Below are 14,905 nucleotides of genomic sequence, written 5' to 3' on the forward strand. Positions count from 1 at the left end.
AGCTCCCTCGACACTGTCCCATCAAACACTCCCAGGGCAGGTACAGCACGGGTTAGATAGAGTAAAGCTCACTCTACACTGTCCCATCAAACACTCCCAGGGCAGGTACAGCACGGGTTAGATACAGAGTAAAGCTCCCTCTACACTGTCCCCATCAAACACTCCCAGGGCAGCTACAGCACGGGTTAGATACAGAGTAAAGCTCCCTCTACACTGTCCCATCAAACACTCCCAGGGCAGGTATAGCACGGCTTAGATACAGAGTAAAGCTCCCTCTACACTGTCCTGTCAAACACTCCCCGGGCAGGTACAGCACGGGTTAGATACAGAGCAAAGCTCCCTCTACACTGTCCCATCAAACACTCCCAGGGCAGGTACAGCACGGGTTCGATACAGAGTAAAGCTCCCTCTACACTGTCCTGTCAAACACTCCCAGGGCAGGTACAGCACGGGTTATATGCAGAGTAAAGCTCCCTCTACACTGTCCCATCAAACACTCCCAGGGCAGGTACAGCACGGGTTAGATACAGAGTAAAGCTCCCTCTACAATGTCCCATCAAACACTCCCAGGGCAGGTAAAGCACGGCTTAGATAGAGAGTAAAGCTCCCTCTAAACTGTCCCATCAAACACTCCCAGGGCAGGTGCAGCACGGGTTAGATACAGAGTAAAGCTCCCTCTACACTGTCCCGTCAAATACTCCCAGGGCAGGTACAGCACGGGTTAGATACAGAGCAAAGCTCCCTGTATACTGTCCCATCAAACACTCCCAGGGCAGGTACAGCACGGGTTAGATACAGAGTAAAGCTCCCTCGACACTGTCCCATCAAACACTCCCAGGGCAGGTACAGCACGGGTTAGAAACAGAGTAAAGGTCCCTCTACACTGTCCTGTCAAACACTCCCAGGGCAGGCATAGCACGGGTTAGATAGAGAGCAAAGCTCCCTCTACACTGTCCCATCAAACACTCCCAGGGCAGGTACAGCACGGGTTAGGTCCAGAGTAAAGCTCCCTCTACACTGTCCCGTCAAACACTCCCAGGACAGATACAACACAGGTTAGATACAGAGTAAAGCTCACTTTACACTGTCCCGTCAAACACTCCCAGGGCAGGTACAGCACGAGTTAGATACAGAGCAAAGCTCCCTCTACACTGTCCCATCAAACAATCCCAGGGCAGGTACAGCAAGGGTTAGATACAGAGTAAAGCTCCCTCTACACTGTCCCGTCAAACACTCCCAGGGCAGGTACAGCACGGGTTAGATACAGAGTAAAGCTCCCTCTACACTGTCCCCATCAAACACTCCCAGGGCTGGTATCGCACGGGTTCGATACAGAGTAAAGCTCCCTCTACACTGTCCCGTCAAACACTCCCAGGGCAAGTATAGCACGGGTTTGTTACAGAGTAAAGCTCCCTCTACACTGTCCCGTCAAACACTCCCAGAGCAGATACAGCACAGGTTAGATACAGAGTAAAGCTCCCTCTACACTGTCCCGTCAACACTCCCAGGGCAGTTCCAGCACGGGTTAGATACAGAGTAAAGCTCCCTCTACACTGTCCCCATCAAACACTCCCAGGGCAGGTACAGCACGGGTTAGATACAGAGTAAAGCTCCCTCTACACTGTCCCGTCAAACACTCCCAGGGCAGGTGCAGCATGGGTTAGAAACAGAGTAAAGCTCAACCTACACTGTCCCATCAAACAATGCCAGGGCAGGTACAGCACGGGTTAGATACAGAGTAAAGCTCCCTCTACACTGTCCCGTCAAACACTCCTAGGGCAGGTACAGCACGGGTTAGATACAGAGTAAAGCACCCTCTACACTGTCCCCATCAAACACTCCCAGGGCAGGTACAGCACGGGTTAGATACAGAGTAAAGCTCCCGCTACACTGTCCCATCAAACAATCCCAGGGCAGGTGCAGCACGGGTTAGATACAGAGTAAATCTCCCTCTACACTGTCCCATCAAACAATCCCAGGGCAGGTACAGTACGGGTTAGATACAGAGTAAAGCTCCCTCGACACTGTCCCGCCAAACACACTCAGGGCAGATACAGCACAGGTTATATACAGAGTAAAGCTCCCTCTACACTGTCCCTTCAAACACTCCCAGGGCAGGTACAGCATGGGTTAGATACAGTGTAAAGCTCGCTCTACACTGTCCCATCAAACACTCCCAGGGCAGGTACAGCACGGGTTAGATACAGAGTAAAGCTCCCTCTACACTGTCCCGTCAAACACTCCCAGGGCAGCTACAGCACGGGTTAGATACAGAGTAAAGCTCCCTCTACACTGTCCCATCAAACAATCCCAGGGCAGGTGCAGCACGGGTTAGATACAGAGTAAAGCTCCCTCTGCACTGTCCAGTCAAACACTCCCAGGACAGATACAACACAGGTTAGATAGAGAGTAAAGCTCACTCTACACTGTCCCGTCAAACACTCCCAGGGCAAGTACAGCACGGGTTAGATACAGAGTAAAGGTCCCTCTGCACTGTCCCATCAAACACTCCCAGGGCAGGTACAGCACGGGTTATATGCAGAGTAAAGCTCCCTCCACACTGTCCCGTCAAACTCTCCCAGGGCAGGTACAGCACGGGTTAGATACAGAGTAAAGCTCACTCTACACTGTCCCATCAAACAATCCCAGGGCAGGTACAGCACGGGTTAGATACAGAGTAAAGCTCCCTCTACACTGTCCCGTCAAACACTCCCAGGGCAGGTATAGCACGGGTTAGTTACAGAGTAAAGCTCCCTCTACACTGTCCCCATCAAACACTCCCAGGGCTGGTATAGCACGGGTTAGATACAGAGTAAAGCTCCCTCTACACTGTCCCGTCAAACACTCCCAGGGCAAGTATAGCACGGGTTAGTTACATAGTAAAGCTCCCTCTACACTGTCCCGTCAAACACTCCCAGAGCAGATACAGCACAGGTTAGATACAGAGTAAAGCTCCCCCTACACTGTCCCATCAAACACTCCCAGAGCAGATACAGCACAGGTTAGATACAGAGTAAAGCTCCCTCTACACTGTCCCGTCAACACTCCCAGGGCAGTTCCAGCACGGGTTAGATACAAAGTAATGCTCCCTCTACACTGTCCCATCAAACACTCCCAGGGCAGGTACAGCACGGATTAGATACAGAGTAAAGCTCCCTCTACACTGTCCCCATCAAACACTCCCAGGGCAGGTACAGCACGGGTTAGATACAGAGTAAAGCTCCCTCTACACTGTCCCGTCAAACACTCCCAGGGCAGGTGCAGCATGGGTTAGAAACAGAGTAAAGCTCAACCTACACTGTCCCATCAAACAATGCCAGGGCAGGTACAGCAATGGTTAGATACAGAGTAAAGCTCCCTCTACACTGTCCCGTCAAACACTCCCAGGGCAGGTACAGCACGGGTTAGATACAGAGTAAAGCACCCTCTACACTGTCCCCATCAAACACTCCCAGGGCAGGTACAGCATGGGTTAGATACAGAGTAAAGCTCCCACTACACTGTCCCATCAAACAATCCCAGGGCAGGTGCAGCACGGGTTAGATACAGAGTAAATCTCCCTCTACACTGTCCCATCAAACAATCCCAGGGCAGGTACAGTACGGGTTAGATACAGAGTAAAGCTCCCTCGACACTGTCCCGCCAAACACACCCAGGGCAGATACAGCACAGGTTAGATACAGAGTAAAGCTCCCTCTACACTGTCCCGTCAAACACTCCCAGGGCAGGTACAGCATGGGTTAGATACAGTGTAAAGCTCGCTCTACACTGTCCCATCAAACACTCCCAGGGCAGGTACAGCACGGGTTAGATACAGAGTAAAGCTCCCTCTACACTGTCCCGTCAAACACTCCCAGGGCAGCTACAGCACGGGTTAGATACAGAGTAAAGCTCCCTCTACACTATCCCATCAAACAATCCCAGGGCAGGTGCAGCACGGGTTAGATACAGAGTAAAGCTCCCTCTGCACTGTCCAGTCAAACACTCCCAGGACAGATACAACACAGGTTAGATAGAGAGTAAAGCTCACTCTACACTGTCCCGTCAAACACTCCCAGGGCAAGTACAGCACGGGTTAGATACAGAGTAAAGGTCCCTCTACACTGTCCCATCAAACACTCCCAGGGCAGGTACAGCACGGGTTAGATACAGAGTAAAGCTCCCTCCACACTGTCCCGTCAAACTCTCCCAGGGCAGGTACAGCACGGGTTAGATACAGAGTAAAGCTCACTCTACACTGTCCCATCAAACAATCCCAGGGCAGGTACAGCACGGGTTAGATACAGAGTAAAGCTCCCTCTACACTGTCCCGTCAAACACTCCCAGGGCAGGTATAGCACGGGTTAGTTACAGAGTAAAGCTCCCTCTACACTGTCCCCATCAAACACTCCCAGGGCTGGTATAGCACGGGTTAGATACAGAGTAAAGCTCCCTCTACACTGTCCCGTCAAACACTCACAGGGCAAGTATAGCACGGGTTAGTTACATAGTAAAGCTCCCTCTACACTGTCCCGTCAAACACTCCCAGAGCAGATGCAGCACAGGTTAGATACAGAGTAAAGCTCCCCCTACACTGTCCCATCAAACACTCAAAGGGCAGGTACAGCACGGGTTAGATACAGAGTAAAGCTCCCTCTACACTGTCCCGTCAAACACTCCCAGGGCAGGTACAGCACGGGTTAGATACAGAGTAAAGCTCCCTCTACACTGTCCCATCTAACACTCCCAGGGCAGGTACAGCACGGGTTAGATACAGAGTAAAGCTCCCTCTACACTGTCCCATCAAACACTCCCAGGGCAGGTACAGCAGGGTTTAGATACAGAGTAAAGCTCCCTCTACACTGTCCCGTCAAACACTCCCAGAGCAGATACAGCACAGGTTAGATACAGAGTAAAGCTCCCTCTACACTGTCCCGTCAACACTCCCAGGGCAGTTCCAGCACGGGTTAGATAGAGAGTAATGCTCCCTCTACACTGTCCCATCAAACACTCCCAGGGCAGGTACAGCACGGGTTAGATACAGAGTAAAGCTCCCTCTACACTGTCCCCATCAAACACTCCCAGGGCAGGTACAGCACGGGTTAGATACAGAGTAAAGCTCCCTCTACACTGTCCCGTCAAACACTCCCAGGGCAGGTGCAGCATGGGTTAGAAACAGAGTAAAGCTCAACCTACACTGTCCCATCAAACAATGCCAGGGCAGGTACAGCACGGGTTAGATACAGAGTAAAGCTCCCTCTACACTGTCCCGTCAAACACTCCCAGGGCAGGTACAGCACGGATTAGATACAGCGTAAAGCACCCTCTACACTGTCCCCATCAAACACTCCCAGGGCAGCTACAGCACGGGTTAGTTACAGAGTAAAGCTCCCTCTACACTGTCCCATCAAACAATCCCAGGGCAGGTGCAGCACGGGTTAGATACAGAGTAAATCTCCCTCTACACTGTCCCATCAAACAATCCCAGGGCAGGTACAGTACGGGTTAGATACAGAGTAAAGCTCCCTCGACACTGTCCCGTCAAACACACCCAGGGCAGATACAGCACAGGTTAGATACAGAGTAAAGCTCCCTCTACACTGTCCCGTCAAACACTCCCAGGGCAGGTACAGCATGGGTTAGATACAGAATAAAGCTCGCTCTACACTGTCCCATCAAACACTCCCAGGGCAGGTACAGCACGGGTTAGATACAGAGTAAAGCTCCCTCTACACTGTCCCGTCAAACTCTCCCAGGGCAGCTACAGCACGGGTTAGATACAGAGTAAAGCTCCCTCTACACTGTCCCATCAAACAATCCCAGGGCAGGTACAGCACGGGTTAGATATAGAGTAAAGCTCCCTCTACACTGTCCCGTCAAACACGCCCAGGACAGATACAACACAGGTTAGAAACAGAGTAAAGCTCCCTCTACACTGTCCCGTCAAACACTCCCAGGGCAGGTGCAGCACGGGTTAGATACAGAGTAAATCTCCCTCTACACTGTCCCATCAAACAATCCCAGGGCAGGTACAGCACGGGTTTGATACAGAGTAAAGCTCCCTCTACACTGTCCCGTCAAACACTCCCAGGGCAGGTACAGCACGGGTTAGATACAGAGCAAAGTTCCCTCTACACTGTCCCATCAAACACTCCCAGGGCAGGTACAGCACGGGTTAGATACAGAGGAAAGCTCCCTCCACACTGTCCCGTCAAACTCTCCCAGGGCAGGTACAGCACGGGTTAGATACAAAGTAAAGCTCACTCTACACTGTCCCATCAAACAATCCCAGGGCAGGTACCGCACATGTTAGATACAGAGTAAAGCTCCCTCTACACGGTCCCGTCAAACACTCCCAGGGCAGGTACAGCACGGGTTAGTTACAGAGTAAAGCTCCCTCTACACTGTCCCCATCAAACACTCCCAGGGCTGGTAAAGCACGGGTTAGATACAGAGTAAAGCTCCCTCTACACTGTCCCGTCAAACACTCCCAGGGCAAGTATAGCACGGGTTAGTTACAGAGTAAAGCTCCCTCTACACTGTCCCGTCAAACACTCCCAGAGCAGATACAGCACAGGATAGATACAGAGTAAAGCTCCCACTACACTGTCCCATCAAACAATCCCAGGGCAGGTACAGCACGGGTTAGATACAGAGTAAAGCTCCCTCTACACTGTCCCATCAAACAATCCCAGGGCAGGTACAGCATGGGTTAGATACAGAGTAAAGCTACCTCTACACTGTCCCATCAAACACTCCCAGGACAGGTACAGCACGGGTTAGAATCAGAGTAAAGATCCCTCTACACTGTCCCCATCAAACACTCCCAGGGCAGGTACAGCACGGTTTGATACAGAATAAAGCTCCCTCTACACTGTCCCATCAAACAATCCCAGGGCAGGTACAGCACGGGTTAGATACAGAGTGAAGCTCCCTCTGCACTGTCCCGTCAAACACTCGCAGGGCAGGTACAGCACGGGTTAGATACAGAGTAAAGCTCCCTCTACACTGTCCCATCATACACTGCCAGGGCAGGTACAGCACGGGTTAGATACAGAGTAAAGCTCCCTCTACACCGTCCCATCAAACAATTCCAGGGCAGGTACAGCACGGGTTAGATACAGAGTAAAGCTCCCTGTACACTGTCCCATCAAACACTCCCAAGGCAGGTACAGCACGGGTTAGATACAGAGTAAAGCTCCCTCTACACTGTCCCATCAAACAATCCCAGGGCAGGTACAGCACGGGTTAGATACAGAGTAAAGCTCCCTCTACACTGTCCCGTCAAACACTCCCAGGGCAGGTATAGCACGGGTTAGTTACAGAGTAAAGCTCCCTCTACACTGTCCCCATCAAACACTCCCAGGGCTGGTATAGCACGGGTTAGATACAGAGTAAAGCTCCCTCTACACTGTCCCGTCAAACACTCACAGGGCAAGTATAGCACGGGTTAGTTACATAGTAAAGCTCCCTCTACACTGTCCCGTCAAACACTCCCAGAGCAGATGCAGCACAGGTTAGATACAGAGTAAAGCTCCCCCTACACTGTCCCATCAAACACTCAAAGGGCAGGTACAGCACGGGTTAGATACAGAGTAAAGCTCCCTCTACACTGTCCCGTCAAACACTCCCAGATCAGGTACAGCACGGGTTAGATACAGAGTAAAGCTCCCTCTACACTGTCCCATCAAACACTCCCAGGGCAGGTACAGCACGGGTTAGATACAGAGTAAAGCTCCCTCTACACTGTCCCATCAAACACTCCCAGGGCAGGTACAGCAGGGTTTAGATACAGAGTAAAGCTCCCTCTACACTGTCCCGTCAAACACTCCCAGAGCAGATACAGCACAGGTTAGATACAGAGTAAAGCTCCCTCTACACTGTCCCGTCAACACTCCCAGGGCAGTTCCAGCACGGGTTAGATAGAGAGTAATGCTCCCTCTACACTGTCCCATCAAACACTCCCAGGGCAGGTACAGCACGGGTTAGATACAGAGTAAAGCTCCCTCTACACTGTCCCCATCAAACACTCCCAGGGCAGGTGCAGCATGGGTTAGAAACAGAGTAAAGCTCAACCTACACTGTCCCATCAAACAATGCCAGGGCAGGTACAGCACGGGTTAGATACAGAGTAAAGCTCCCTCTACACTGTCCCGTCAAACACTCCCAGGGCAGGTACAGCACGGATTAGATACAGCGTAAAGCACCCTCTACACTGTCCCCATCAAACACTCCCAGGGCAGCTACAGCACGGGTTAGTTACAGAGTAAAGCTCCCTCTACACTGTCCCATCAAACAATCCCAGGGCAGGTGCAGCACGGGTTAGATACAGAGTAAATCTCCCTCTACACTGTCCCATCAAACAATCCCAGGGCAGGTACAGTACGGGTTAGATACAGAGTAAAGCTCCCTCGACACTGTCCCGTCAAACACACCCAGGGCAGATACAGCACAGGTTAGATACAGAGTAAAGCTCCCTCTACACTGTCCCGTCAAACACTCCCAGGGCAGGTACAGCATAGGTTAGATACAGAATAAAGCTCGCTCTACACTGTCCCATCAAACACTCCCAGGGCAGGTACAGCACGGGTTAGATACAGAGTAAAGCTCCCTCTACACTGTCCCGTCAAACTCTCCCAGGGCAGCTACAGCACGGGTTAGATACAGAGTAAAGCTCCCTCTACACTGTCCCATCAAACAATCCCAGGGCAGGTACAGCACGGGTTAGATATAGAGTAAAGCTCCCTCTACACTGTCCCGTCAAACACGCCCAGGACAGATACAACACAGGTTAGAAACAGAGTAAAGCTCCCTCTACACTGTCCCGTCAAACACTCCCAGGGCAGGTGCAGCACGGGTTAGATACAGAGTAAATCTCCCTCTACACTGTCCCATCAAACAATCCCAGGGCAGGTACAGCACGGGTTTGATACAGAGTAAAGCTCCCTCTACACTGTCCCGTCAAACACTCCCAGGGCAGGTACAGCACGGGTTAGATACAGAGCAAAGTTCCCTCTACACTGTCCCATCAAACACTCCCAGGGCAGGTACAGCACGGGTTAGATACAGAGGAAAGCTCCCTCCACACTGTCCCGTCAAACTCTCCCAGGGCAGGTACAGCACGGGTTAGATACAAAGTAAAGCTCACTCTACACTGTCCCATCAAACAATCCCAGGGCAGGTACCGCACATGTTAGATACAGAGTAAAGCTCCCTCTACACGGTCCCGTCAAACACTCCCAGGGCAGGTACAGCACGGGTTAGTTACAGAGTAAAGCTCCCTCTACACTGTCCCCATCAAACACTCCCAGGGCTGGTAAAGCACGGGTTAGATACAGAGTAAAGCTCCCTCTACACTGTCCCGTCAAACACTCCCAGGGCAAGTATAGCACGGGTTAGTTACAGAGTAAAGCTCCCTCTACACTGTCCCCATCAAACACTCCCAGGGCTGGTAAAGCACGGGTTAGATACAGAGTAAAGCTCCCTCTACACTGTCCCATCAAACAATCCCAGGGCAGGTACAGCATGGGTTAGATACAGAGTAAAGCTACCTCTACACTGTCCCATCAAACACTCCCAGGACAGGTACAGCACGGGTTAGAATCAGAGTAAAGCTCCCTCTACACTGTCCCCATCAAACACTCCCAGGGCAGGTACAGCACGGTTAGATACAGAATAAAGCTCCCTCTACACTGTCCCATCAAACAATCCCAGGGCAGGTACAGCACGGGTTAGATACAGAGTGAAGCTCCCTCTGCACTGTCCCGTCAAACACTCGCAGGGCAGGTACAGCACGGGTTAGATACAGAGTAAAGCTCCCTCTACACTGTCCCATCATACACTGCCAGGGCAGGTACAGCACGGGTTAGATACAGAGTAAAGCTCCCTCTACACCGTCCCATCAAACAATTCCAGGGCAGGTACAGCACGGGTTAGATACAGAGTAAAGCTCCCTGTACACTGTCCCATCAAACACTCCCAAGGCAGGTACAGCACGGGTTAGATACAGAGTAAAGCTCCCTCTACACTGTCCCATCAAACAATCCCAGGGCAGGTACAGCACGGGTTAGATACAGAGTAAAGCTCCCTCTACACTGTCCCGTCAAACACTCCCAGGGCAGATACAGCACAGGTTAGATACAGAGTAAAGCTCCCTCTGCACTGTCCCATCAAACACTCCCAGGGCAGGTACAGCACGGGTTAGATACAGAGTAAAGCTCCCTCTACACTGTCCCTTCAAACACTCCCAGGGCTGGTACAGCACGGGTTAGATACAGAGTAAAGCTCCCTCTACACTGTCCCGTCAAACACTCCCAGGGCAGGTACAGCACGGGTTAGATACAGAGTAAAGCTCCCTCTACACTGTCCCATCAAACACTCCCAGGGCAGGTACAGGAGGGGTTAGATACAGAGTAAAGCTCCCTCTACACTGTCCCGTCAAACACTCCCAGGGCAGGTATAGCACGGGTTAGATACAGAGTAAAGCTCCCTCTACACTGTCCCATCAAACACTCCCAGGGCAGATACAGCACAGGTTAGATACAGAGTAAAGCTCCCTCTACACTGTCCCGTCAAACACTCCCAGGGCAGGTACAGCACGGGTTAGATACAGAGTAAAGCTCCCTCTGCACTCTCCCATCAAACAATCCCAGGGCAGGTACAGCACGGGTTAGATACAGAGTAAAGCTCCCTCTACACTGTCCCGTCAAACACTCCCAGGGCAGTTGCAGCATGGGTTAGAAACAGAGTCAAGCTCAACCTACACTGTCCCATCAAACAATGCCAGGGCAGGTACAGCACGGGTTAGATACAGAGTAAAGCTCCCTCTACACTGTCCCGTCAAACACTCCCAGGGCAGGTACAGCACGGATTAGATACAGAGTAAAGCACCCTCTACACTGTCCCGTCAAACACTCCCAGGGCAGGTACAGCATGGGTTAGATACAGAGTAAAGCTCGCTCTACACTGTCCCATCAAACACTCCCAGGGCAGGTACAGCACGGGTTAGATACAGAGTAAAGCTCCCTCTACACTGTCCCGTCAATCACTCCCAGGGCAGCTACAGCACGGGTTAGATACAGAGTAAAGCTCCCTCTACACTGCCCCATCAAACAATCCCAGGGCAGGTACAGCACGGGTTAGATATAGAGTAAAGCTCCCTCTACACTGTCCTGTCAAACACTCCCAGGACAGATACAACACAGGTTAGAAACAGAGTAAAGCTCACTCTACACTGTCCCGTCAAACACTCCCAGGGCAAGTTCAGCACGCGTTAGATGCAGAGTAAAGGTCCCTCTACACTGTCCCATCAAACACTCCCAGGGCAGGTACAGCACGTGTTAGATGCAGAGTGAAGCTCCCTCCACACTGTCCCGTCAAACTCTCCCAGGGCAGGTAAAGCACGGGTTAGATACAGAGTAAAGCTCACTCTACACTGTCCCATCAAACAATCCCAGGGCAGGTACAGCACGGGTTAGATATAGAGTAAAGCTCCCTCTACGCTGTCCCGTCAAACACTCCCAGGGCAGGTACAGCACGGGTTAGTTACAGAGTAAAGCTCCCTCTACACTGTCCCCATCAAACACTCCCAGGGCTGGTATAGCACAGGTTAGATACAGAGTAAAGCTCCCACTACACTGTCCCGTCAAACACTCCCAGGGCAAGTATAGCACGGGTTAGATACAGAGTAAATCTCCCTCTGCACAGTCCCATCAAACAATCCCAGGGCAGGTACAGCATGGGTTAGATACAGAGTAAAGCTCCCTCTACACCGTCCAATCAAACACTCCCAGGGCAGGTACAGCACGGGTTAGAATAAGAGTAAAGCTCCCTCTACACTGTCCCATCAAACACTCCCAAGGCAGGTGCAGCACGGGTTAGACACAGAGTAAAGCTCCCTCTACACTGTCCCATCAAACAATCCCAGGGCAGGTACAGCGCGGGTTAGATACAGAGTAAAGCTCCCTCTACACTGTCCCGTCAAACACTCCCAGGGCAGATACAGCACAGGTTGAATACAGAGTAAAGCTCCGTCTACACTGTCCCATCAAACACTCCCAGAGCAGATACAGCACATGTTAGATACAGAGTAATGCTCCCTCTACACTGTCCTGTCAAATACTCCCAGGGCAGGTACAGAACGGGTTAGATACAGAGTAAAGCTCCCTCTGCACTGTCCCGTCAAACACTCCCAGGCAGGTACAGCATGGGTTAGATACAGAGTAAAGCTCCCTCTACACTGTCCCATCAAACACTCCCAGGGCAGGTACAGCACGGGTTAGAGACAGAGTAAAGCTCCCTCTACACTGTCCCATCAAACACAACCAGGGCAGGTACAGCACGGGTTAGATACAGAGTAAATCTCCCTCTGCACTGTCCCGTCAAACACTCCCAGGGCAGGTATAGCACAGGTTAGATACAGAATAAAGCTCCCTCTACACTGTCCCATCAAACACTCCCAGGGCAGATACAGCACCGGTTAGATACAGAGTAAAGCTGTCTATACTGTCCCGTCAAACACTCCCAGGGCAGGTATTGCACAGTTTAGATACAAAGTAAAGCTCCCTCAACACTGTCCCATCAAACACTCCCAGGGCAGGTACAGCACGGGTTAGATACAGAGTAAAGCTCCCTCTACACTGTCCCATCAAACACTCCCAGGGCAGGTACAGCACGGGTTAGATACAGAGTAAAGCTCCCTCTACACTGCCCCATCAAACACTCCCAGGGCTGGTATAGCCCGGGTCAGGTACAGAGTAAAGCTCCCTCTACACTGTCCCGTCTAACACTCCCAGGGCAAGTATAGCACGGGTTAGTTGCAGAGTAAAGCTCCCTCTACACTGTCCCGTCAAACACTCCCAGAGAAGATACAGCACAGGTTAGATACAGAGTAAAGCTCCCTCTACACTGTCCCGTCAAACACTCCCAGGGCATGTCCAGCACGGGTTAGATACAGAGTAAAGCTCCCTCTACACTGGCCCATCAAACACTCCCAGGGCAGGTACAGCACGGGTTAGATACAGAGTAAAGCTCCCTCTACACTGTCCCATCAAACAATACCAGGGCAGGTACAGCACGGGTTAGGTACAGAGTAAAGCTCCCTCTACACTGTCCCATCAAACAATCCCAGGGCAGGTGCAGCACGGGTTAGATACAGAGTAAAGCTCCCTCTACACTGACCCGTCAAACACTCCCAGGGCAGGTACAGCACGGGTTAGATACAGAGTAAAGCTCCCTCTACACTGTCCCCATCAAACACTCCCAATGCTGGTATCGCACGGATTAGATACAGAGTGAAGCTCCCTCTACACTGTCCCGTCAAACACTCCCAGGGCAAGTATAGCACGGGTTTGTTACAGAGTAAAGCTCCCCCTACACTGTCCCGTCAAACACTCCCAGAGCAGATACAGCACAGGTTAGATACAGAGTAAAGCTCCCTCTACACTGTCCCGTCAACACTCCCAGGGCAGTTCCAGCACGGGTTAGATACAGAGTAAAGCTCCCTCTACACTGTCCCATCAAACACTCCCAGGGCTGGTACAGCACGGCTTAGATACAGAGTAAAGCTCCCTCTACACTGTCCCATCAAACAATCCCGGGGCAGGTACAGCACGGGTTAGATACAGAGTAAAGCTCCCTCTACACTGTCCCATCAAACAATCCCAGGGCAGGTACAGCACGGGTTAGATACAGAGTAAAGCTCCCTCTACACTGTCCCATCAAACACTCCCAGGGCAGATACAGCACGGCTTAGATACAGAGTAAAGCTCCCTCTACACTGTCCCCATCAAAAACTCCCAGGGCAGGTACAGCACGGGTTAGATACAGAGTAAAGCTCCCTCTACACTGTCCCAACAAACAATCCCAAGGCAGGTACAGCACGGGTTAGATACAGATTAAAGCTCCCTCTACACTGTCCCGTCAAACACTCCCAGGGCAGGTACAGCACGGGTTAGATAGAGTAAAGCTCCCTCTACACTGTCCCATCAAACACTCCCAGGGCAGGTACAGCACGGGTTAGGTACAGAGTAAAGCTCCCTCTACACTGTCCCCATCAAACACTGCCAGGGCAGGTACAGTAAAGCTCCCTCTACACTGTCCCATCAAACAATCCCAGGGCAGGTACAGCACGGGTTAGATACAGAGTAAAGCTCCCTCTACACTGTCCAGTCAAATATTCCCAGGGCAGGTACAGCACGGGTTAGATAAAGAGTAAAGCTCCCTCTACACTGTCCCATCAAACACTCCCAGGGAAGGTACAGCACGGATTAGATACAGAGTGAAGCTCAACCTGCACTGTCCCATCAAACAATGCCAGGGCAGGTACAGCACGGGTTAGATACAGAGTAAAGCTCCCTCTACACTGTCCCGCCAAACACTCCCAGGGCAAGTATGGCACGGGTTAGTTACAGAGTAAAACTCCCTCTACACTGTCCCGTCAAACACTCCCAGAGCAGATACAGCACATGATAGATACAGAGTAAAGCTCCCTCTACACTGTCCCGTCAAACACTCACAGGGCAGATACAGCACAGGTTAGATACAGAGTAAAGCTCCCTCTACACTGTCCCATCAAACACTCCCAGGGCAGGTACAGCACGGGTTCGATACAGAGTAAAGCTCCCTCTACACTGTCCCGTCAAACACTCCCAGGGCAGGTACAGCAGGGGTTAGATACAGAGTAAAGCTCCCTCTACACTGTCCCGTCAAACACTCCCAGGGCAGGTGTAGCACGGGTTAGATACAGAGTAAAGCTCCCTCAACACTGTCCCATCAAACACTCCCAGGGCAGATACAGCACAGGTTAGATACAGAGTAAAGCTCCCTCTACACTGTCCTGTCAAACTCTCCCAGGGCAGGTACAGCACGGGTTAGATACAGAGTAAAGTTCCCTCTACACTCTCCCATCAAACAATCCCAGGGCAGG

The sequence above is a fragment of the Somniosus microcephalus genome, unplaced genomic scaffold (genome assembly GCF_052327205.1).
Source record: "Somniosus microcephalus isolate GS21.2 unplaced genomic scaffold, FLI_Smic_1.0 unresolved_chr7, whole genome shotgun sequence".
In the NCBI taxonomy this organism is placed as follows: domain Eukaryota; kingdom Metazoa; phylum Chordata; class Chondrichthyes; order Squaliformes; family Somniosidae; genus Somniosus; species Somniosus microcephalus.